Source organism: Castor canadensis, chromosome 17 (genome assembly GCF_047511655.1).
Source record: "Castor canadensis chromosome 17, mCasCan1.hap1v2, whole genome shotgun sequence".
NCBI lineage: Eukaryota > Metazoa > Chordata > Mammalia > Rodentia > Castoridae > Castor > Castor canadensis.
In genome coordinates this window covers 33778708-33805725 of record NC_133402.1, presented here as the reverse complement: position 1 = coordinate 33805725, position 27018 = coordinate 33778708, and positions in this window count along the sequence as shown.

Here is a 27018-nt window from a genome sequence, read left to right as displayed (position 1 = left end):
AAAGGCTTTCATTTGGCAAGCATTCCTTTCAAATGCTAATTCAACTCTCACAGGGAAACAATGTGCTTGCAACTCCTGCTGCAAACCTTGACATCTGCTTGCAAGAGACACAGTGCCTGTTCCATTCAGTGGAAAGGTCTATTGGCACAAAGACGGAAATGCTCACACTGTCAAACCCTGACAGATAGGCAGTGTTCCTTTTGAAGGCCAAATCAATTGAAGCTGCTAAACAAAGTGCTAGAGCACCTTTCCTGTAAGCTTTGTGGTTCTCCTACCAGACACCCAGTAATCCTTCCCTTCATTGAAACAGGCAATTTTGCAGCAAAAGGAAGTTCCTCACACTTTCAAACCCTGAGTGGCAGGGGGTCTTCCTTTAAAAATTTCACTCTACTCACACTGTTATACAAGTTGCTAGACCCTCTTGCTTCTACCCTCAAACATTTTCTTAGAAGAGATTCAGAGATTCTTCCATTCTCTTCAAAGGGTGATGTTGCACAAAGGTGATACTCCTCATCCCTGGAAACACTAAGTGGTAGGCAGTATTCCTTGAAACAAGTTACTCAAGTCTCATCCGAAGACAATCTGCTTCACCCTCCTGCTTGTAACATTCAGCCTTTTCTTACAACATAAGCACCGCTGGATCCAGTATCTTCAAAGAGGTGATTTTGCACAAAGTTGAAGGTACTCACACATAAAAACACTGAGAGGTATCAGTATGTCCTTAGACAGCTAACTCAGTTGAGAATCCTCAGAGTGCTAGGCTCTCTTCCTGTTAACAGTCCTGTCTCTCTTAGAAGGCCTACAGGGCATCTTCCATTCTCTGGAATGGGGCAATTTGGAAAAAACCTGGAGTCCTCATCCCTGAAAATCTTGAGAGGTAGGTAGTATTCCATGAAACAACTAACTCAATTCACAATGCTGAAGGAAGTGTTTGACCCTCTTCCTTCTAACATTCATGGATGTCTTACAAGAGCTACAGTGTTTCTCCTTTCAATTCACAGAGTAAATTTTGCACAAAGGTGATCTTCTTAGCACATGAAAACTGAAAAGCAGAGAGTATTCATTTAAAAAGCTAAGTCAATTCACAATGCTAAACAAGTTGCCAAGCCCTGTTGCTTCTAACATTCATGACTCTCTTACAAGAGCTACCAGGAATTTTCCATTCGCTTGTATGGGATATTTTGCAAAGTTGTGTTCCTGACCCATGAAAACGCTGAGAGGTACTCAGTATTCCTTTACACAGCTAACTCAGTTCACAATGCTGAACAAGGTGGTAGACCCTTTTCTTTCTAACATTAATGATTCTCTCTCAAATTCAACAGTGCTTCTTCCAATCCCTTTTAGCGGGTTATATTGCACAAAGGTGGTATTCCTCACCCATGAACACACTGAGTTGTAGGAATTATTCCTTGAAAGAAGTATATCAATTCTCCTTGGGAAACAAGGTGCTTGACCCTCCGGTTTCTAACATTCCTACTTCTCTTCCAAGAGTTCGAGGGTTGGTTCCCTTGACTTGAAAGAGGTAACTTTGCACAAACTTGAGGATCCTCACCCATAAAAACACTGAGAGTTAGGCAGTATTCCCTTCAACAGGTAACTCAATTCACAATGCTTAAGAGGGTGCTAGACCCTCTTGCTTCTAACATTAATCATTGTCTTACAAGAGCTACAGTATGCCTCCTTTCACTTGAATGGCCTATTTTACAGAATATTGAAGTTTCTCCCCGTGAAAACACTGACAGTTACGCAGTGTTCCCTTAAACAGGTAACTCAATTCACCATGCTTCACAAGTTGCTTGACCCTCTTGCTTGTAACACTTATGGTTCTCTTACATGAGAAACAGTGCTTCTTCCTCACATTGCAACATGCCTATTTTGCACAAAGGTACTATTCTTCACACTGTAAAATCCTGAGAGACAGGTAGTATTCCTTTGTAAAGCTCACTCAATTCTCACTTTTGAACAACATTCCAGACCCTCTTGCTCCTAGAATGAATGGTTTTCGTACATAATAAACTGTTCTTCTTCCATTCAGTTGAATGCAGCTATTTGGCCAAACGGTGATGTTCCTCACCCATGAAAAAACTCAGAGGTAGTCAGTATTCCTTTCAACAGGTAACTTATTTCTCATAGGAAGCCAAGTTGCAAAATATTCCTGTCTCTCACACACTGCATCAGGCCCTGAGCTACTAGTGTGTGTCCCTTTCGCCTGAAGCGCGTATTTTTCAAGGAGTGAATGGTTCTCCATTTTCAAAGGCTTTCATTTGGCAAGCATTCCTTTCACATGCTAATTCAACTCTCACAGGGAAACAATGTGCTTGCAACTCCTGCTGCAAACCTTGACATCTGCTTGCAAGAGACACAGTGCCTGTTCCATTCAGTGGAAAGGTCTATTGGCACAAAGACGGAAATGCTCACACTGTCAAACCCTGACAGATAGGCAGTGTCCCTTTTGAAGGCTAAATCAATTGAAGCTGCTAAACAAAGTGCTAGAGCAGCTTTCCTGTAAGCTTTGTGGTTCTCCTACCAGACACCCAGTAATCCTTCCCTTCATTGAAACAGGCAATTTTGCAGCAAAAGGAAGTTCCTCACACATTCAAACCCTGAGTGGCAGGTGGTCTTCCTTTAAAAACTTCACTCTACTCACACTGTTACACAAGTTGCTAGACCCTCTTGCTTCTACCCTCAAACATTTTCTTAGAAGAGATTCAGAGATTCTTCCATTCTCTTCAAAGGGTGATGTTGCACAAAGGCGATACTCCTCATCCCTGGAAACACTAAGTGGTAGGCAGTATTCCTTGAAACAAGTTACTCAATTCTCATCCGAAGACAATCTGCTTCACCCTCCTGCTTGTAACATTCAGCCTTTTCTTACAACATAAGCACCGCTGGATCCAGTCACTTCAAAGAGGTGATTTTGCACAAAGTTGAAGGTACTCACACATAAAAACACTGAGAGGTATCAGTATGTCCTTAGACAGCTAACTCAGTTGAGAATCCTCAGAGTGCTAGGCTCTCTTCCTGTTAACAGTCCTGTCTCTCTTAGAAGGCCTACAGGGCATCTTCCATTCTCTGGAATGGGGCAATTTGGAAAAAACCTGGAGTCCTCATCCCTGAAAATCTGGAGAGGTAGGTAGTATTCCATGAAACAACTAACTCAATTCACAATGCTGAAGAAAGTGTTTGACCCTCTTCCTTCTAACATTCATGGATTTCTTACAAGAGCTACAGTGTTTCTCCTTTAACTTCAGAGAGTTAATTTTGCACAAAGGTGATCTTCTTAGCACATGAAAACTGACAAGCAGGCAGTATTCCTTTAAACAGCTAAGTCAATTCACAATGCTAAACAAGTTGCCAAGCCCTCTTGCTTCTAACATTCGTGACTCTCTTACAAGAGCTACCAGGAATTTTCCATTCGCTTGTATGGGATATTTTGCAAAGTTGTGTTCCTGACCCATGAAAACGCTGAGAGGTACTCAGTATTCCTTTACACAGCTAACTCAGTTCACAATGCTGAACAAGGTGGTAGACCCTTTTCTTTCTAACATTAATGATTCTTTCTCAAGTTCGACAGTGCTTCTTCCAATCCCTTTTAGCGGGTTATATTGCATAAAGGTGGTATTCCTCACCCATGAACACATTGAGTTGTAGGCATTATTCCTTGAAAGAAGTATATCAATTCTCCTTGGGAAACACGGTGCTTGACCCTCCTGTTTCTAACATTCCTACTTCTCTTCCAAGAGTTGGAGGGTTGGTTCCCTTGTCTTGAAAGAGGTAATTTTGCACAAACTTGAGGATCCTCACCCATAAAAACACTGAGAGTTAGGCAGTATTCCCTTCAACAGGTAACTCAATTCACAATGCTTAAGAGGGTGCTAGACCCTCTTGCTTCTAACATTAATCATTGTCTTACAAGAGCTACAGTATGCCTCCTTTCACTTGAATGGCCTATTTTACAGAACATTGAAGTTTCTCCCCGTGAAAACACTGACAGTTACGCAGTGTTCCCTTAAACAGGTAACTCAATTCACCATGCTTCACAAGTTGCTTGACCCTCTTGCTTGTAACACTTATGGTTCTCTTACAGGAGAAACAGTGCTTCTTCCTTACATTGCAACAGGCCTATTTTGCACAAAGCTACTATTCTTCACACTGTAAAAGCCTGAGAGACAGGTAGTATTCCTTTGTAAAGCTCACTCAATTCTCACTTTTGAACAACGTTCCAGACCCTCTTGCTCCTAGAATGAATGGTTTTCATACATCCTAAACTGTTCTTCTTCCATTCAGTTGAATGCAGCTATTTGGCCCAACGGTGATGTTCCTCACCCATGAAAAAAGTCAGGGGTAGTCAGTATTCCTTTCAAAAGGTAACTCATTTCTCATAGGGAGACAAGTTGCAAAATATTCCTGCCTCTCACACACTGCATCAGGCCCTGAGCTACTAGTGTGTGTCCATTTCACCGGAAGCGGGTATTTTTCAAGGAGTGAATGATTCTCCATTGTCAAAGGCTTTCATTTGGCCAGCATTCCTTTCACATGCTAATTCAACTCTCACAGGGAAACAATGTGCTTGCAACTCCTGCTGCAAACCTTGACATCTGCTTGCAAGAGACACAGTGCCTGTTCCATTCAGTGGAAAGGTCTATTGGCACAAAGACGGAAATGCTCACACTGTCAAACCCTGACAGATAGGCAGTGTCCCTTTTGAAGGCTAAATCAATTGAAGCTGCTAAACAAAGTGCTAGAGCACCTTTCCTGTAAGCTTTGTGGTTCTCCTACCAGACACCCAGTAATCCTTCCCTTCATTGAAACAGGCAATTTTGCACCAAAAGCAAGTTCCTCACACTTTCAAACCCTGAGTGGCAGGTGGTCTTCCTTTGAAAACTTCACTCTACTCACACTGTTACACAAGTTGCTAGACCCTCTTGCTTCTACCCTCAAACATTTTCTTAGAAGAGATTCAGAGATTCTTCCATTCTCTTCAAAGGGTGATGTTGCACAAAGGCGATACTCCTCATCCCTGGAAACACTAAGTGGTAGGCAGTATTCCTTGAAACAAGTTACTCAAGTCTCATCCGAAGACAATCTGCTTCACCCTCCTGCTTGTAACATTCAGCCTTTTCTTACACCATAAGCACCGCTGGATCCAGTCACTTCAAAGAGGTGATTTTGCACAAAGTTGAAGGTACTCACACATAAAAACACTGAGAGGAATCAGTATGTCCTTAGACAGCTAACTCAGTTGAGAATCCTCAGAGTGCTAGGCTCTCTTCCTGTTAACAGTCCTGTCTCTCGTAGAAGGCCTACAGGGCATCTTCCATTCTCTGGAATGGGGCAATTTGGAAAAAACCTGGAGTCCTCATCCCTGAAAATCTTGACAGGTAGGTAGTATTCCATGAAACAACTAACTCAATTCACAATGCTGAAGAAAGTGTTTGACCCTCTTCCTTCTAACATTCATGGTTTTCTTACAAGAGCTACAGTGTTTCTCCATTCACTTCACAGAGGCAATTTTGCACAAAGGTGATCTTCTTAGCACATGAAAACTGAAAAGCAGGCAGTATTCCTTTAAAAAGCTAAGTCAATTCACAATGCTAAACAAGTTGCCAAGCCCTGTTGCTTCTAACATTCATGACTCTCTTACAAGAGCTAACAGTACTCTTCCATTCGCTTGTATGGGATATTTTGCAAAGTTGTGTTCCTGACCCATGAAAACGCTGAGAGGTACTCAGTATTCCTTTACACAGCTAACTCTGTTCACAATGCTGAACAAGGTAGTAGACCCTTTTCTTTCTAACATTAATGATTCTCTCTCAAATTCGACAGTGCTTCTTCCAATCCCTTTTAGGGGGTTATATTGCACAAAGGTGGTATTCCTCACCCATGAACACACTGAGTTGTAGGCATTATTCCTTGAAAGAAGTATATCAATTGTCCTTGGGAAACAAGGTGCTTGACCCTCCGGTTTCTAACATTCCTACTTCTCTTCCAAGAGTTGGAGGGTTGGTTCCCTTGACTTGAAAGAGGTAATTTTGCACAAACTTGAAGATCCTCACCCATAAAAACACTGAGAGTTAGGTAGTATTCCCTTCAACAGGTAACTCAATTCACAATGCTTAAGAGGGTGCTAGACCCTCTTGCTTCTAACATTAATCATTGTCTTACAAGAGCTACAGTATGCCTCCTTTCACTTGAATGGCCTATTTTGCAGAACATTGAAGTTTCTCCCCGTGAAAACACTGACAGTTACGCAGTGTTCCCTTAAACAGGTAACTCAATTCACCATGCTTCACAAGTTGCTTGACCCTCTTGCTTGTAACACTTATGGTTCTCTTACATGAGAAACAGTGCTTCTTCCTCACATTGCAACATGCCTATTTTGCACAAAGCTACTATTCTTCACACTGTAAAAGCCTGAGAGACAGGTAGTATTCCTTTGTAAAGCTCACTCAATTCTCACTTTTGAAGAACGTTCCAGACCCCCTTGCTCCTAGAATGAATGGTTTTCATACATCCTAAACTGTTCTTCTTCCATTCAGTTGAATGCAGCTATTTGGCCCAACGGTGATGTTCCTCACCCATGAAAAAACTCAGGGGTAGTCAGTATTCCTTTCAAAAGGTAACTCATTTCTCATAGGGAGACAAGTTGCAAAATATTCCTGCCTCTCACACACTGCATCAGGCCCTGAGCTACTAGTGTGTGTCCATTTCACCGGAAGCGGGTATTTTTCAAGGAGTGAATGATTCTCCATTGTCAAAGGCTTTCATTTGGCCAGCATTCCTTTCACATGCTAATTCAACTCTCACAGGGAAACAATGTGCTTGCAACTCCTGCTGCAAACCTTGACATCTGCTTGCAAGAGACACAGTGCCTGTTCCATTCAGTGGAAAGGTCTATTGGCACAAAGACGGAAATGCTCACACTGTCAAACCCTGACAGATAGGCAGTGTTCCTTTTGAAGGCCAAATCAATTGAAGCTGCTAAACAAAGTGCTAGAGCACCTTTCCTGTAAGCTTTGTGGTTCTCCTTCCAGGCACCCAGTAATCCTTCCCTTCATTGAAACAGGCAATTTTGCAGCAAAAGGAAGTTCCTCACACTTTCAAACCCTGAGTGGCAGGTGGTCTTCCTTTAAAAATTTCACTCTACTCACACTGTTATACAAGTTGCTAGACCCTCTTGCTTCTACCCTCAAACATTTTCTTAGAAGAGATTCAGAGATTCTTCCATTCTCTTCAAAGGGTGATGTTGCACAAAGGCGATACTCCTCATCCCTCTAAACACTAAGTGGTAGGCAGTATTCCTTGAAACAAGTTACTCAAGTCTCATCCGAAGACAATCTGCTTCGCCCTCCTGCTTGTAACATTCAGCCTTTTCTTACAACATAAGCACCGCTGGATCCAGTCACTTCAAAGAGGTGATTTTGCACAAAGTTGAAGGTACTCACACATAAAAACACTGAGAGGTATCAGTATGTCCTTAGACAGCTAACTCAGTTGAGAATCCTCAGAGTGCTAGGCTCTCTTCCTGTTAACAGTCCTGTCTCTCTTAGAAGGCCTACAGGGCATCTTCCATTCTCTGGAATGGGGCAATTTGGAAAAAACCTGGAGTCCTCATCCCTGAAAATCTGGAGAGGTAGGTAGTATTCCATGAAACAACTAACTCAATTCACAATGCTGAAGGAAGTGTTTGACCCTCTTCCTTCTAACATTCATGGATTTCTTACAAGAGCTACAGTGTTTCTCCTTTAACTTCAGAGAGTTAATTTTGCACAAAGGTGATCTTCTTAGCACATGAAAACTGACAAGCAGGCAGTATTCCTTTAAACAGCTAAGTCAATTCACAATGCTAAACAAGGTGCCAAGCCCTGTTGCTTCTAACATTCATGACTCTCTTACAAGAGCTACCAGGAATTTTCCATTCGCTTGTATGGGATATTTTGCAAAGTTGTGTTCCTGACCCATGAAAACGCTGAGAGGTACTCAGTATTCCTTTACACAGCTAACTCAGTTCACAATGCTGAACAAGGTGGTAGACCCTTTTCTTTCTAACATTAATGATTCTCTCTCAAGTTCGACAGTGCTTCTTCCAATCCCTTTTAGGGGGTTATATTGCACAAAGGTGGTATTCCTCACCCATGAACACATTGAGTTGTAGGCATTATTCCTTGAAAGAAGTATATCAATTCTCCTTGGGAAACACGGTGCTTGACCCTCCTGTTTCTAACATTCCTACTTCTCTTCCAAGAGTTGGAGGTTTGGTTCTCTTGACTTGAAAGAGGTAATTTTGCACAAACTTGAGGATCCTCACCCATAAAAACACTGAGAGTTAGGCAGTATTCCCTTCAACAGGTAACTCAATTCACAATGCTTAAGAGGGTGCTAGACCCTCTTGCTTCTAACATTAATCATTGTCTTACAAGAGCTACAGTATGCCTCCTTTCACTTGAATGGCCTATTTTGCAGAACATTGAAGTTTCTCCCCGTGAAAACACTGACAGTTACGCAGTGTTCCCTTAAACAGGTAACTCAATTCACCATGCTTCACAAGTTGCTTGACCCTCTTGCTTGTAACACTTATGGTTCTCTTACAGGAGAAACAGTGCTTCTTCCTTACATTGCAACAGGCCTATTTTGCACAAAGCTACTATTCTTCACACTGTAAAAGCCTGAGAGACAGGTAGTATTCCTTTGTAAAGCTCACTCAATTCTCACTTTTCAACAACATTCCAGACCCTCTTGCTCCTAGAATGAATAGTTTTCATACATCCTAAACTGTTCTTCTTCCATTCAGTTGAATGCAGCTATTTGGCCCAACGGTGATGTTCCTCACCCATGAAAAAACTCAGAGGTAGTCAGTATTCCTTTCAAAAGGTAACTCATTTCTCATAGGGAGACAAGTTGCAAAATATTCCTGCCTCTCACACACTGCTTCAGGCCCTGAGGTACAAGTGTATGTCCATTTCGCCTGAAGAGCGTATTTTTCAAGGAGTGAATGGTTCTCCATTTTCAAAGGCTTTCATTTGGCAAGCATTCCTTTCACATGCTAATTCAACTCTCACAGGGAAACAATGTGCTTGCAACTCCTGCTGCAAACCTTGACATCTGCTTGCAAGAGACACAGTGCCTGTTCCATTCAGTGGAAAGGTCTATTGGCACAAAGACGGAAATGCTCACACTGTCAAACCCTGACAGATAGGCAGTGTCCCTTTTGAAGGCTAAATCAATTGAAGCTGCTAAACAAAGTGCTAGAGCACCTTTCCTGTAAGCTTTGTGGTTCTACTACCAGACACCCAGGAATCCTTCATTTCATTGAAACAGGCAATTTTGCAGCAAAAGGAAGTTCCTCACACTTTCAAACCCTGAGTGGCAGGTGGTCTTCCTTTAAAAACTTCACTCTACTCACACTGTTACACAAGTTGCTAGACCCTCTTGCTTCTACCCTCAAACATTTTCTTAGAAGAGATTCAGAGATTCTTCCATTCTCTTCAAAGGGTGATGTTGCACAAAGGTGATACTCCTCATCCCTGGAAACACTAAGTGGTAGGCAGTATTCCTTGAAACAAGTTACTCAACTCTCATCCGAAGACAATCTGCTTCACCCTCCTGCTTGTAACATTCATCCTTTTCTTACAACATAAGCATCGCTGGATCCAGTCACTTCAAAGAGGTGATTTTGCACAAAGTTGAAGTTACTCACACATAAAAACACTGAGAGGTATCAGTATGTCCTTAGACAGCTAACTCAGTTGAGAATCCTCAGAGTCCTAGGCTCTCTTCCTGTTAACAGTCCTGTCTCTCTTAGAAGGCCTACAGGGCATCTTCCATTCTCTGGAATGGGGCAATTTGGAAAAAACCTGGAGTCCTCATCCCTGAAAATCTTGAGACTTAGGTAGTATTCCATGAAACAACTAACTCAATTCACAATGCTGAAGAAGGTGTTTGACCCTCTTCCTTCTAACATTCATGGTTTTCTTACAAGAGCCACAGTGTTTCTCCATTCACTTCACAGAGGCAATTTTGCACAAAGGTGATCTTCTTAGCACATGAAAACTCGGACAAGCAGGCAGTATTCCTTTAAAAAGCTAAGTCAATTCACAATGCTAAACAAGTTGCCAAGCCCTCTTGCTTCTAACATTCATGACTCTCTTACAAGAGCTACCAGGACTCTTCCATTCGCTTGTATGGGATATTTAGCCAAAGTTGTGTTCCTCACCCATGAAAACGCTGAAAGGTACTTAGTATTCCTTTACACAGAAGGTAGACAGCTAACTCAGTTCACAATGCTGAACAAGGTGGTAGACCCTTTTCTTTCTAACATTAATGATTCTCTCTCAAGTTCAACAGTGCTTCTTCCAATCCCTTTTAGCGGGTTATATTGCACAAAGGTGGTATTCCTCACCCATGAACACACTGAGTTGTAGGCATTATTCCTTGAAAGAAGTATATCAATTCTCCTTGGGAAACACGGTGCTTGACCCTCCTGTTTCTAACACTCCTACTTCTCTTCCAAGAGTTGGAGGGTTGGTTCCCTTGACTTGAAAGAGGTAATTTTGCACAAACTTGAGGATCCTCACCCATAAAAACACTGAGAGTTAGGCAGTATTCCCTTCAACAGGTAACTCAATTCACAATGCTTAAGAGGGTGCTAGACCCTCTTGCTTCTAACATTAATCATTGTCTTACAAGAGCTACAGTATGCCTCCTTTCACTTGAATGGCCTATTTTACAGAACATTGAAGTTTCTCCCCGTGAAAACACTGACAGTTACGCAGTGTTCCCTTAAACAGGTAACTCAATTCACCATGCTTCACAAGTTGCTTGACCCTCTTGCTTGTAACACTTATGGTTCTCTTACAGGAGAAACAGTGCTTCTTCCTTACATTGCAACAGGCCTATTTTGCACAAAGCTACTATTCTTCACACTGTAAAAGCCTGAGAGACAGGTAGTATTCCTTTGTAAAGCTCACTCAATTCTCACTTTTGAACAACATTCCAGACCCTCTTGCTCCTAGAATGAATGGTTTTCATACATCCTAAACTGTTCTTCTTCCATTCAGTTGAATGCAGCTATTTGGCCAAAAGGTGATGTTCCTCACCCATGAAAAAACTCAGAGGTAGTCAGTATTCCTTTCAACAGGTAACTTATTTCTCATAGGAAGACAAGTTGCAAAATATTCCTGTCTCTCACACACTGCATCAGGCCCTGAGCTACTACTGTGTGTCCTTTTCGCCTGAAGAGCGTATTTTTCAAGGAGTGAATGGTTCTCCATTTTCAAAGGCTTTCATTTGGCAAGCATTCCTTTCAAATGCTAATTCAACTCTCACAGGGAAACAATGTGCTTGCAACTCCTGCTGCAAACCTTGACATCTGCTTGCAAGAGACACAGTGCCTGTTCCATTCAGTGGAAAGGTCTATTGGCACAAAGACGGAAATGCTCACACTGTCAAACCCTGACAGATAGGCAGTGTCCCTTTTGAAGGCTAAATCAATTGAAGCTGCTAAACAAAGTGCTAGAGCACCTTTCCTGTAAGCTTTGTGGTTCTCCTACCAGACACCCAGGAATCCTTCCCTTCATTGAAACAGGCAATTTTGCAGCAAAAGGAAGTTCCTCACACTTTCAAACCCTGAGTGGCAGGTGGTCTTCCTTTAAAAACTTCACTCTACTCACACTGTTACACAAGTTGCTAGACCCTCTTGCTTCTACCCTCAAACATTTTCTTAGAAGAGATTCAGAGATTCTTCCATTCTCTTCAAAGGGTGATGTTGCACAAAGGCGATACTCCTCATCCCTGGAAACACTAAGTGGTAGGCAGTATTCCTTGAAACAAGTTACTCAAGTCTCATCCGAAGACAATCTGCTTCACCCTCCTGCTTGTAACATTCAGCCTTTTCTTACAACATAAGCACCGCTGGATCCAGTCACTTCAAAGAGGTGATTTTGCACAAAGTTGAAGGTACTCACACATAAAAACACTGAGAGGAATCAGTATGTCCTTAGACAGCTAACTCAGTTGAGAATCCTCAGAGTGCTAGGCTCTCTTCCTGTTAACAGTCCTGTCTCTCTTAGAAGGCCTACAGGGCATCTTCCATTCTCTGGAATGGGGCAATTTGGAAAAAACCTGGAGTCCTCATCCCTGAAAATCTTGACAGGTAGGTAGTATTCCATGAAACAACTAACTCAATTCACAATGCTGAAGAAAGTGTTTGACCCTCTTCCTTCTAACATTCATGGTTTTCTTACAAGAGCTACAGTGTTTCTCCATTCACTTCACAGAGGCAATTTTGCACAAAGGTGATCTTCTTAGCACATGAAAACTGACAAGCAGGCAGTATTCCTTTAAAAAGCTAAGTCAATTCACAATGCTAAACAAGTTGCCAAGCCCTGTTGCTTCTAACATTCATGACTACCAGGAATTTTCCATTCGCTTGTATGGGATATTTTGCAAAGTTGTGTTCCTGACCCATGAAAACGCTGAGAGGTACTCAGTATTCCTTTACACAGCTAACTCAGTTCACAATGCTGAACAAGGTGGTAGACCCTTTTCTTTCTAACATTAATGATTCTCTCTCAAATTCAACAATGCTTCTTCCAATCCCTTTTAGGGGGTTATATTGCACAAAGGTGGTATTCCTCACCCATGAACACACTGAGTTGTAGGCATTATTCCTTGAAAGAAGTATATCAATTCTCCTTGGGAAACAAGGTGCTTGACCCTCCTGTTTCTAACATTCCTACTTCTCTTCCAAGAGTTGGAGGGTTGGTTCCCTTGACTTGAAAGAGGTAATTTTGCACAAACTTCAGGATCCTCACCCATAAAAACACTGAGAGTTAGGCAGTATTCCCTTCAACAGGTAACTCAATTCACAATGCTTAAGAGGGTGCTAGACCCTCTTGCTTCTAACATTAATCATTGTCTTACAAGAGCTACAGTATGCCTCCTTTCACTTGAGAGGCCTATTTTGCAGAACATTGAAGTTTCTCCCCGTGAAAACACTGACAGTTACGCAGTGTTCCCTTAAACAGGTAACTCAATTCACCATGCTTCACAAGGTGCTTGACCCTCTTGCTTGTAACACTTATGGTTCTCTTACAGGAGAAACAGTGCTTCTTCCTTACATTGCAACAGGCCTATTTTGCACAAAGCTACTATTCTTCACACTGTAAAAGCCTGAGAGACAGGTAGTATTCCTTTGTAAAGCTTACTCAATTCTCACTTTTGAACAACGTTCCAGACCCTCTTGCTCCTAGAATGAATGGTTTTCATACATCCTAAACTGTTCTTCTTCCATTCAGTTGAATGCAGCTATTTGGCCCAACGGTGATGTTCCTCACCCATGAAAAAACTCAGGGGTAGTCAGTATTCCTCTCAAAAGGTAACTCATTTCTCATAGGGAGACAAGTTGCAAAATATTCCTGTCTCTCACACACTGCATCAGGCCCTGAGGTACAAGTGTGTGTCCATTTCGCCGGAAGCGGGTATTTTTCAAGGAGTGAATGATTCTCCATTGTCAAAGGCTTTCATTTTGCCAGCATTCCTTTCACATGCTAATTCAACTCTCACAGGGAAACAATGTGCTTGCAACTCCTGCTGCAAACCTTGACATCTGCTTGCAAGAGACACAGTGCCTGTTCCATTCAGTGGAAAGGTCTATTGGCACAAAGATGGAAATGCTCACACTGTCAAACCCTGACAGATAGGCAGTGTTCCTTTTGAATGCTAAATCAATTGAAGCTGCTAAACAAAGTGCTAGAGCACCTTTCCTGTAAGCTTTGTGATTCTCCTACCAGACACCCAGTAATCCTTCCCTTCATTGAAACAGGCAATTTTGCACCAAAAAAAAGTTCCTGACACTTTCAAACCCTGAGTGGCAGGTGGTCTTCCTTTGAAAACTTCACTCTACTCACACTGTTACACAAGTTGCTAGACCCTCTTGCTTCTACCCTCAAACATTTTCTTAGAAGAGATTCAGAGATTCTTCCATTCTCTTCAAAGGGTGATGTTGCACAAAAGTGATACTCCTCATCCCTGGAAACACTAAGTGGTAGGCAGTATTCCCTGAAACAAGTTACTCAAGTGTCATCCGAAGACAATCTGCTTCACCCTCCTGCTTTTAACATTCATCCTTTTCTTACAACATAAGCACCGCTGGATCCAGTCACTTCAAAGAGGTGATTTTGCACAAAGTTGAAGGTACTCACACATAAAAACACTGAGAGGTATCAGTATGTCCTTAGACAGCTAACTCAGTTGAGAATCCTCAGAGTGCTAGGCTCTCTTCCTGTTAACAGTCCTGTCTCTCTTAGAAGGCCTACAGGGCATCTTCCATTCTCTGGAATGGGGCAATTTGGAAAAAACCTGGAGTCCTCATCCCTGAAAATCTGGAGAGGTAGGTAGTATTCCATGAAACAACTAACTCAATTCACAATGCTGAAGAAAGTGTTTGACCGTCTTCCTTCTAACATTCATGGATTTCTTACAAGAGCTACAGTGTTTCTCCATTCACTTCACAGAGTTAATTTTGCACAAAGGTGATCTTCTTAGCACATGAAAACTGACAAGCAGGCAGTATTCCTTTAAACAGCTAAGTCAATTCACAATGCTAAACAAGTTGCCAAGCCCTGTTGGTTCTAACATTCATGACTCTCTTACAAGAGCTACCAGGACTCTTCCATTCGCTTGTATGGGATATTTTGCCAAAGTTGTGTTCCTCACCCATGAAAACGCTGAGAGGTACTCAGTATTCCTTTACACAGAAGGTACACAGCTAACTCAGTTCACAATGCTGAACAAGGTGGTAGACCCTTTTCTTTCTAACATTAATGATTCTCTCTCAAATTCAACAGTGCTTCTTCCAATCCCTTTTAGGGGGTTATATTGCACAAAGGTGGTATTCCTCACCCATGAACACACTGAGTTGTAGGCATTATTCCTTGAAAGAAGTATATCAATTCTCCTTGGGAAACAAGGTGCTTGACCCTCCTGTTTCTAACATTCCTACTTCTCTTCCAAGAGTTGGAGGGTTGGTTCCCTTGACTTGAAAGAGGTAACTTTGCACAAACTTGAGGATCCTCACCCATAAAAACAGTGAGAGTTAGTCAGTATTCCCTTCAACAGGTAACTCAATTCACAATGCTTAAGAGGGTGCTAGACCCTCTTGCTTCTAACATTAATCATTGTCTTACAAGAGCTACAGTATGCCTCCTTTCACTTGAATGGCCTATTTTACAGAACATTGAAGTTTCTCCCCGTGAAAACACTGACAGTTACGCAGTGTTCCCTTAAACAGGTAACTCAATTCACCATGCTTCACAAGTTGCTTGACCCTCTTGCTTGTAACACTTATGGTTCTCTTACAGGAGAGACAGTGCTTCTTCCTTACATTGCAACAGGCCTATTTTGCACAAAGCTACTATTCTTCACACTGTAAAAGCCTGAGAGACAGGTAGTATTCCTTTGTAAAGCTCACTCAATTCTCATTTTGAACAACATTCCAGACCCTCTTGCTCCTAGAATGAATGGTTTTCATACATCCTAAACTGTTCTTCTTCCATTCAGTTGAATGCAGCTATTTGGCCAAACGGTGATGTTCCTCACCCATGAAAAAACTCAGAGGTAGTCAGTATTCCTTTCAACAGGTAACTTATTTCTCATAGGAAGCCAAGTTGCAAAATATTCCTGTCTCTCACACACTGCATCAGGCCCTGAGCTACTAGTGTGTGTCCCTTTCGCCTGAAGCGCATATTTTTCAAGGAGTGAATGGTTCTCCATTTTCAAAGGCTTTCATTTGGCAAGCATTCCTTTCAAATGCTAATTCAACTCTCACAGGGAAACAATGTGCTTGCAACTCCTGCTGCAAACCTTGACATCTGCTTGCAAGAGACACAGTGCCTGTTCCATTCAGTGGAAAGGTCTATTGGCACAAAGATGGAAATGCTCACACTGTCAAACCCTGACAGATAGGCAGTGTCCCTTTTGAAGGCTAAATCAATTGAAGCTGCTAAACAAAGTGCTAGAGCACCTTTCCTGTAAGCTTTGTGGTTCTCCTACCAGACTCCCAGTAATCCTTCCCTTCATTGAAACAGGCAATTTTGCAGCAAAAGGAAGTTCCTCACACTTTCAAACCCTGAGTGGCAGGTGGTCTTCCTTTAAAAACTTCACTCTACTCACACTGTTACACAAGTTGCTAGACCCTCTTGCTTCTACCCTCAAACATTTTCTTAGAAGAGATTCAGAGATTCTTCCATTCTCTTCAAAGGGTGATGTTGCACAAAGGCGATACTCCTCATCCCTGGAAACACTAAGTGGTAGGCAGTATTCCTTGAAACAAGTTACTCAAGTCTCATCCGAAGACAATCTGCTTCACCCTCCTGCTTGTAACATTCAGCCTTTTCTTACAACATAAGCACAGCTGGATCCAGTCACTTCAAAGAGGTGATTTTGCACAAAGTTGAAGGTACTCACACATAAAAACACTGAGAGGTATCAGTATGTCCTTAGACAGCTAACTCAGTTGAGAATCCTCAGAGTGCTAGGCTCTCTTCCTGTTAACAGTCCTGTCTCTCTTAGAAGGCCTACAGGGCATCTTCCATTCTCTGGAATGGGGCAATTTGGAAAAAACCTGGAGTCCTCATCCCTGAAAATCTTGAGAGGTAGGTAGTATTCCATGAAACAACTAACTCAATTCACAATGCTGAAGAAAGTGTTTGACCCTCTTCCTTCTAACATTCATGGATTTCTTAAAAGAGCTACAGTGTTTCTCCATTCACTTCACAGAGTTAATTTTGCACAAAGGTGATCTTCTTAGCACATGAAAACTGACAAGCAGGCAGTATTCCTTTAAAAAGCTAAGTCAATTCACAATGCTAAACAAGTTGCCAAGCCCTGTTGCTTCTAACATTCATGACTCTCTTACAAGAGCTAACAGTACTCTTCCATTCGCTTGTATGGGATATTTTGCCAAAGTTGTGTTCCTCACCCATGAAAACGCTGAGAGGTACTCAGTATTCCTTTACACAGCTAACTCAGTTCACAATGCTGAACAAGGTGGTAGACCCTTTTCTTTCTAACATTAATGATTCTCTCTCAAGTTCGACAGGGCTTCTTCCAATCCCTTTTAGGGGGTTATATTGCACAAAGGTGGTATTCCTCTCCCATGAACACATTGAGTTGTAGGCATTATTCCTTGAAAGAAGTATATCAATTCTCCTTGGGAAACAAGGTGCTTGACCCTCCTGTTTCTAACATTCCTACTTCTCTTCCAAGAGTTGGAGGTTTGGTTCCCTTGACTTGAAAGAGGTAATTTTGCACAAACTTGAGGATCCTCACCCATAAAAACACTGAGAGTTAGGCAGTATTCCCTTCAACAGGTAACTCAATTCACAATGCTTAAGAGGGTGCTAGACCCTCTTGCTTCTAACATTAATCATTGTCTTACAAGAGCTACAGTATGCCTCCTTTCACTTGATAGGCCTATTTTGCAGAACATTGAAGTTTCTCCCCGTGAAAACACTGACAGTTACGCAGTGTTCCCTTAAACAGGTAACTCAATTCACCATGCTTCACAAGGTGCTTGACCCTCTTGCTTGTAACACTTATGGTTCTCTTACAGGAGAAACAGTGCTTCTTCCTTACATTGCAACAGGCCTATTTTGCACAAAGCTACTGTTCTTCACACTGTAAAAGCCTGAGAGACAGGTAGTATTCCTTTGTAAAGCTCACTCAATTCTCACTTTTGAACAACGTTCCAGACCCTCTTGCTCCTAGAATGAATGGTTTTCATACATCCTAAACTGTTCTTCTTCCATTCAGTTGAATGCAGCTATTTGGCCCAACGGTGATGTTCCTCACCCATGAAAAAAGTCAGGGGTACTCAGTATTCCTTTCAAAAGGTAACTCATTTCTCATAGGGAGACAAGTTGCAAAATATTCCTGCCTCTCACACACTGCTTCAGGCCCTGAGGTACAAGTGTATGTCCATTTCGCCGGAAGCGGGTATTTTTCAAGGAGTGAATGATTCTCCATTGTCAAAGGCTTTCATTTGGCCAGCATTCCTTTCACATGCTAATTCAACTCTCACAGGGAAACAATGTGCTTGCAACTCCTGCTGCAAACCTTGACATCTGCTTGCAAGAGACACAGTGCCTGTTCCATTCAGTGGAAAGGTCTATTGGCACAAAGATGGAAATGCTCACACTGTCAAACCCTGACAGATAGGCAGTGTTCCTTTTGAATGCTAAATCAATTGAAGCTGCTAAACAAAGTGCTAGAGCAACTTTCCTGTAAGCTTTGTGGTTCTCCTACCAGACACCCAGTAATCCTTCCCTTCATTGAAACAGGCAATTTTGCACCAAAAGCAAGTTCCTCACACTTTCAAACCCTGAGTGGCAGGTGGTCTTCCTTTGAAAACTTCACTCTACTCACAGTGTTACACAAGTTGCTAGACCCTCTTGCTTCTAACCTCAAACATTTTCTTAGAAGAGCCTCAGAGATTCTTCCATTCTTTTCAAAGGGTGATGTTGCACAAAGGTGATACTCCTCATCACTGGAAACACTAAGTGGTAGGCAGTATTCCTTGAAACAAGTTACTCAAGTCTCATCCGAAGACAATCTGCTTCACCCTCCTGCTTGTAACATTCAGCCTTTTCTTACACCATAAGCACCGCTGGATCCAGTCACTTCAAAGAGGTGATTTTGCACAAAGTTGAAGGTACTCACACATAAAAACACTGAGAGGTATCAGTATGTCCTTAGACAGCTAACTCAGTTGAGAATCCTCAGAGTGCTAGGCTCTCTTCCTGTTAACAGTCCTGTCTCTCTTAGAAGGCCTACAGGGCATCTTCCATTCTCTGGAATGGGGCAATTTGGAAAAAACCTGGAGTCCTCATCCCTGAAAATCTGGAGAGGTAGGTAGTATTCCATGAAACAACTAACTCAATTCACAATGCTGAACAAAGTGTTTGACCCTCTTCCTTCTAACATTCATGGATTTCTTACAAGAGCTACAGTGTTTCTCCTTTCACTTCACAGAGTAAATTTTGCACAAAGGTGATCTTCTTAGCACATGAAAACTGAAAAGCAGAGAGTATTCATTTAAAAAGCTAAGTCAATTCACAATGCTAAACAAGTTGCCAAGCCCTGTTGCTTCTAACATTCATGACTCTCTTACAAGAGCTAACAGTACTCTTCCATTCGCTTGTATGGGATATTTTGCAAAGTTGTGTTCCTGACCCATGAAAACGCTGAGAGGTACTCAGTATTCCTTTACACAGCTAACTCAGTTCACAATGCTGAACAAGGTGGTAGACCCTTTTCTTTCTAACATTAATGATTCTCTCTCAAATTCAACAGTGCTTCTTCCAATCCCTTTTAGCGGGTTATATTGCACAAAGGTGGTATTCCTCACCCATGAACACACTGAGTTGTAGGAATTATTCCTTGAAAGAAGTATATCAATTCTCCTTGGGAAACAAGGTGCTTGACCCTCCGGTTTCTAACATTCCTACTTCTCTTCCAAGAGTTGGAGGGTTGGTTCCCTTGACTTGAAAGAGGTAACTTTGCACAAACTTGAGGATCCTCACCCATAAAAACACTGAGAGTTAGGCAGTATTCCCTTCAACAGGTAACTCAATTCACAATGCTTAAGAGGGTGCTAGACCCTCTTGCTTCTAACATTAATCATTGTCTTACAAGAGCTACAGTATGCCTCCTTTCACTTGAATGGCCTATTTTACAGAATATTGAAGTTTCTCCCCGTGAAAACACTGACAGTTACTCAGTGTTCCCTTAAACAGGTAACTCAATTCACCATGCTTCACAAGTTGCTTGACCTTCTTGCTTGTAACACTTATGGTTCTCTTACAGGAGAGACAGTGCTTCTTCCTTACATTGCAACAGGCCTATTTTGCACAAAGCTACTATTCTTCACACTGTAAAAGCCTGAGAGACAGGTAGTATTCCTTTGTAAAGCTCACTCAATTCTCACTTTTGAACAACATTCCAGACCCTCTTGCTCCTAGAATGAATGGTTTTCATACATCCTAAACTGTTCTTCTTCCATTCAGTTGAATGCAGCTATTTGGCCAAACGGTGATGTTCCTCACAAATGAAAAAACTCAGAGGTAGTCAGTATTCCTTTCAACAGGTAACTTATTTCTCATAGGAAGCCAAGTTGCAAAATATTCCTGTCTCTCACACACTGCATCAGGCCCTGAGCTACTAGTGTGTGTCCCTTTCGCCTGAAGCGCGTATTTTTCAAGGAGTGAATGGTTCTCCATTTTCAAAGGCTTTCATTTGGCAAGCATTCCTTTCAAATGCTAATTCAACTCTCACAGGGAAACAATGTGCTTGCAACTCCTGCTGCAAACCTTGACATCTGCTTGCAAGAGACACAGTGCCTGTTCCATTCAGTGGAAAGGTCTATTGGCACAAAGACGGAAATGCTCACACTGTCAAACCCTGACAGATAGGCAGTGTTCCTTTTGAAGGCTAAATCAATTGAAGCTGCTAAACAAAGTGCTAGAGCACCTTTCCTGTAAGCTTTGTGGTTCTCCTACCAGACACCCAGGAATCCTTCCCTTCATTGAAACAGGCAATTTTGCAGCAAAAGGAAGTTCCTCACACATTCAAACCCTGAGTGGCAGGTGGTCTTCCTTTAAAAACTTCACTCTACTCACACTGTTACACAAGTTGCTAGACCCTCTTGCTTCTACCCTCAAACATTTTCTTAGAAGAGATTCAGAGATTCTTCCATTCTCTTCAAAGGGTGATGTTGCACAAAGGCGATACTCCTCATCCCTCTAAACACTAAGTGGTAGGCAGTATTCCTTGAAACAAGTTACTCAATTCTCATCCGAAGACAATCTGCTTCACCCTCCTGCTTGTAACATTCAGCCTTTTCTTACAACATAAGCACCGCTGGATCCAGTCACTTCAAAGAGGTGATTTTGCACAAAGTTGAAGGTACTCACACATAAAAACACTGAGAGGTATCAGTATGTCCTTAGACAGCTAACTCAGTTGAGAATCCTCAGAGTGCTAGGCTCTCTTCCTGTTAACAGTCCTGTCTCTCTTAGAAGGCCTACAGGGCATCTTCCATTCTCTGGAATGGGGCAATTTGGAAAAAACCTGGAGTCCTCATCCCTGAAAATCTGGAGAGGTAGGTAGTATTCCATGAAACAACTAACTCAATTCACAATGCTGAAGAAAGTGTTTGACCCTCTTCCTTCTAACATTCATGGATTTCTTACAAGAGCTACAGTGTTTCTCCTTTAACTTCAGAGAGTTAATTTTGCACAAAGGTGATCTTCTTAGCACATGAAAACTGACAAGCAGGCAGTATTCCTTTAAACAGCTAAGTCAATTCACAATGCTAAACAAGTTGCCAAGCCCTCTTGCTTCTAACATTCATGACTCTCTTACAAGAGCTAACAGTACTCTTCCATTCGCTTGTATGGGATATTTTGCCAAAGTTGTGTTCCTCACCCATGAAAACGCTGAGAGGTACTCAGTATTCCTTTACACAGCTAACTCAGTTCACAATGCTGAACAAGGTGGTAGACCCTTTTCTTTCTATCATTAATGATTCTCTCTCAAGTTCGACAGTGCTTCTTCCAATCCCTTTTAGGGGGTTATATTGCACAAAGGTGGTATTCCTCACCCATGAACACATTGAGTTGTAGGCATTATTCCTTGAAAGAAGTATATCAATTCTCCTTGGGAAACAAGGTGCTTGACCCTCCTGTTTCTAACATTCCTACTTCTCTTCCAAGAGTTGGAGGTTTGGTTCTCTTGACTTGAAAGAGGTAATTTTGCACAAACTTGAGGATCCTCACTCATAAAAACACTGAGAGTTAGGCAGTATTCCCTTCAACAGGTAACTCAATTCACAATGCTTAAGAGGGTGCTAGACCCTCTTGCTTCTAACATTAATCATTGTCTTACAAGAGCTACAGTATGCCTCCTTTCACTTGATAGGCCTATTTTGCAGAACATTGAAGTTTCTCCCCGTGAAAACACTGACAGTTACGCAGTGTTCCCTTAAACAGGTAACTCAATTCACCATGCTTCACAAGGTGCTTGACCCTCTTGCTTGTAACACTTATGGTTCTCTTACAGGAGAAACAGTGCTTCTTCCTTACATTGCAACAGGCCTATTTTGCACAAAGCTACTGGTCTTCACACTGTAAAAGCCTGAGAGACAGGTAGTATTCCTTTGTAAAGCTCACTCAATTCTCACTTTTGAACAACGTTCCAGACCCTCTTGCTCCTAGAATGAATAGTTTTCATACATCCTAAACTGTTCTTCTTCCATTCAGTTGAATGCAGCTATTTGGCCCAACGGTGATGTTCCTCACCCATGAAAAAAGTCAGGGGTAGTCAGTATTCCTTTCAAAAGGTAACTCATTTCTCATAGGGAGACAAGTTGCAAAATATTCCTGCCTCTCACACACTGCTTCAGGCCCTGAGGTACAAGTGTATGTCCATTTCGCCGGAAGCGGGTATTTTTCAAGGAGTGAATGATTCTCCATTGTCAAAGGCTTTCATTTGGCCAGCATTCCTTTCACATGCTAATTCAACTCTCACAGGGAAACAATGTGCTTGCAACTCCTGCTGCAAACCTTGACATCTGCTTGCAAGAGACACAGTGCCTGTTCCATTCAGTGGAAAGGTCTATTGGCACAAAGATGGAAATGCTCACACTGTCAAACCCTGACAGATAGGCAGTGTTCCTTTTGAATGCTAAATCAATTGAAGCTGCTAAACAAAGTGCTAGAGCAACTTTCCTGTAAGCTTTGTGGTTCTCCTACCAGACACCCAGTAATCCTTCCCTTCATTGAAACAGGCAATTTTGCACCAAAAGCAAGTTCCTCACACTTTCAAACCCTGAGTGGCAGGTGGTCTTCCTTTGAAAACTTCACTCTACTCACACTGTTACACAAGTTGCTAGACCCTCTTGCTTCTACCCTCAAACATTTTCTTAGAAGAGATTCAGAGATTCTTCCATTCTCTTCAAAGGGTGATGTTGCACAAAGGTGATACTCCTCATCCCTGGAAACACTAAGTGGTAGGCAGTATTCCTTGAAACAAGTTACTCAAGTCTCATCCGAAGACAATCTGCTTCACCCTCCTGCTTGTAACATTCATCCTTTTCTTACAACATAAGCATCGCTGGATCCAGTCACTTCAAAGAGGTGATTTTGCACAAAGTTGAAGGTACTCACACATAAAAACACTGAGAGGTATCAGTATGTCCTTAGACAGCTAACTCAGTTGAGAATCCTCAGAGTCCTAGGCTCTCTTCCTGTTAACAGTCCTGTCTCTCTTAGAAGGCCTACAGGGCATCTTACATTCTCTGGAATGGGGCAATTTGGAAAAAACCTGGAGTCCTCATCCCTGAAAATCTTGAGAGGTAGGTAGTATTCCATGAAACAACTAACTCAATTCACAATGCTGAAGAAGGTGTTTGACCCTCTTCCTTCTAACATTCATGGTTTTCTTACAAGAGCCACAGTGTTTCTCCATTCACTTCACAGAGGCAATTTTGCACAAAGGTGATCTTCTTAGCACATGAAAACTCGGACAAGCAGGCAGTATTCCTTTAAAAAGCTAAGTCAATTCACAATGCTAAACAAGTTGCCAAGCCCTGTTGCTTCTAACATTCATGACTCTCTTACAAGAGCTACCAGGACTCTTCCATTCGCTTGTATGGGATATTTAGCCAAAGTTGTGTTCCTCACCCATGAAAACGCTGAAAGGTACTTAGTATTCCTTTACACAGAAGGTAGACAGCTAACTCAGTTCACAATGCTGAACAAGGTGGTAGACCCTTTTCTTTCTAACATTAATGATTCTCTCTCAAGTTCGACAGTGCTTCTTCCAATCCCTTTTAGCGGGTTATATTGCACAAAGGTGGTATTCCTCACCCATGAACACACTGAGTTGTAGGCATTATTCCTTGAAAGAAGTATATCAATTCTCCTTGGGAAACACGGTGCTTGACCCTCCTGTTTCTAACACTCCTACTTCTCTTCCAAGAGTTGGAGGGTTGGTTCCCTTGACTTGAAAGAGGTAATTTTGCACAAACTTGAGGATCCTCACCCATAAAAACACTGAGAGTTAGGCAGTATTCCCTTCAACAGGTAACTCAATTCACAATGCTTAAGAGGGTGCTAGACCCTCTTGCTTCTAACATTAATCATTGTCTTACAAGAGCTACAGTATGCCTCCTTTCACTTGAATGGCCTATTTTACAGAACATTGAAGTTTCTCCCCGTGAAAACACTGACAGTTACGCAGTGTTCCCTTAAACAGGTAACTCAATTCACCATGCTTCACAAGTTGCTTGACCCTCTTGCTTGTAACACTTATGGTTCTCTTACAGGAGAAACAGTGCTTCTTCCTTACATTGCAACAGGCCTATTTTGCACAAAGCTACTATTCTTCACACTGTAAAAGCCTGAGAGACAGGTAGTATTCCTTTGTAAAGCTCACTCAATTCTCACTTTTGAACAACATTCCAGACCCTCTTGCTCCTAGAATGAATGGTTTTCATACATCCTAAACTGTTCTTCTTCCATTCAGTTGAATGCAGCTATTTGGCCAAACGGTGATGTTCCTCACCCATGGAAAAACTCAGAGGTAGTCAGTATTCCTTTCAACAGGTAACTTATTTCTCATAGGAAGCCAAGTTGCAAAATATTCCTGTCTCTCACACACTGCATCAGGCCCTGAGCTACTAGTGTGTGTCCCTTTCGCCTGAAGCGCGTATTTTTCAAGGAGTGAATGGTTCTCCATTTTCAAAGGCTTTCATTTGGCAAGCATTCCTTTCAAATGCTAACTCAACTCTCACAGGGAAACAATGTGCTTGCAACTCCTGCTGCAAACCTTGACATCTGCTTGCAAGAGACACAGTGCCTGTTCCATTCAGTGGAAAGGTCTATTGGCACAAAGACGGAAATGCTCACACTGTCAAACCCTGACAGATAGGCAGTGTCCCTTTTGAAGGCTAAATCAATTGAAGCTGCTAAACAAAGTGCTAGAGCACCTTTCCTGTAAGCTTTGTGGTTCTCCTACCAGACACCCAGGAATCCTTCCCTTCATTGAAACAGGCAATTTTGCAGCAAAAGGAAGTTCCTCACACTTTCAAACCCTGAGTGGCAGGTGGTCTTCCTTTAAAAACTTCACTCTACTCACACTGTTACACAAGTTGCTAGACCCTCTTGCTTCTACCCTCAAACATTTTCTTAGAAGAGATTCAGAGATTCTTCCATTCTCTTCAAAGGGTGATGTTGCACAAAGGCGATACTCCTCATCCCTGGAAACACTAAGTGGTAGGCAGTATTCCTTGAAACAAGTTACTCAAGTCTCATCCGAAGACAATCTGCTTCACCCTCCTGCTTGTAACATTCAGCCTTTTCTTACAACATAAGCACCGCTGGATCCAGTCACTTCAAAGAGGTGATTTTGCACAAAGTTGAAGGTACTCACACATAAAAATACTGAGAGGAATCAGTATGTCCTTAGACAGCTAACTCAGTTGAGAATCCTCAGAGTGCTAGGCTCTCTTCCTGTTAACAGTCCTGTCTCTCTTAGAAGGCCTACAGGGCATCTTCCATTCTCTGGAATGGGGCAATTTGGAAAAAACCTGGAGTCCTCATCCCTGAAAATCTTGACAGGTAGGTAGTATTCCATGAAACAACTAACTCAATTCACAATGCTGAAGAAAGTGTTTGACCCTCTTCCTTCTAACATTCATGGTTTTCTTACAAGAGCTACAGTGTTTCTCCATTCACTTCACAGAGGCAATTTTGCACAAAGGTGATCTTCTTAGCACATGAAAACTGACAAGCAGGCAGTATTCCTTTAAAAAGCTAAGTCAATTCACAATGCTAAACAAGTTGCCAAGCCCTGTTGCTTCTAACATTCATGACTACCAGGAATTTTCCATTCGCTTGTATGGGATATTTTGCAAAGTTGTGTTCCTGACCCATGAAAACGCTGAGAGGTACTCAGTATTCCTTTACACAGCTAACTCAGTTCACAATGCTGAACAAGGTGGTAGACCCTTTTCTTTCTAACATTAATGATTCTCTCTCAAGTTCGACAGTGCTTCTTCCAATCCCTTTTAGCGGGTTATATTGCACAAAGGTGGTATTCCTCACCCATGAACACACTGAGTTGTAGGCATTATTCCTTGAAAGAAGTATATCAATTCTCCTTGGGAAACACGGTGCTTGACCCTCCTGTTTCTAACATTCCTACTTCTCTTCCAAGAGTTGGAGGGTTGGTTCCCTTGACTTGAAAGAGGTAATTTTGCACAAACTTGAGGATCCTCACCCATAAAAACAGTGAGAGTTAGGCAGTATTCCCTTCAACAGGTAACTCAATTCACAATGCTTAAGAGGGTGCTAGACCCTCTTGCTTCTAACATTAATCATTGTCTTACAAGAGCTACAGTATGCCTCCTTTCACTTGAATGGCCTATTTTACAGAACATTGAAGTTTCTCCCCGTGAAAACACTGACAGTTACGCAGTGTTCCCTTAAACAGGTAACTCAATTCACCATGCTTCACAAGTTGCTTGACCCTCTTGCTTGTAACACTTATGGTTCTCTTACAGGAGAGACAGTGCTTCTTCCTTACATTGCAACAGGCCTATTTTGCACAAAGCTACTATTCTTCACACTGTAAAAGCCTGAGAGACAGGTAGTATTCCTTTGTAAAGCTCACTCAATTCTCACTTTTGAACAACATTCCAGACCCTCTTGCTCCTAGAATGAATGGTTTTCATACATCCTAAACTGTTCTTCTTCCATTGAGTTGAATGCAGCTATTTGGCCAAACGGTGATGTTCCTCACCCATGAAAAAACTCAGAGGTAGTCAGTATTCCTTTCAACAGGTAACTTATTTCTCATAGGAAGCCAAGTTGCAAAATATTCCTGTCTCTCACACACTGCATCAGGCCCTGAGCTACTAGTGTGTGTCCCTTTCGCCTGAAGCGCGTATTTTTCAAGGAG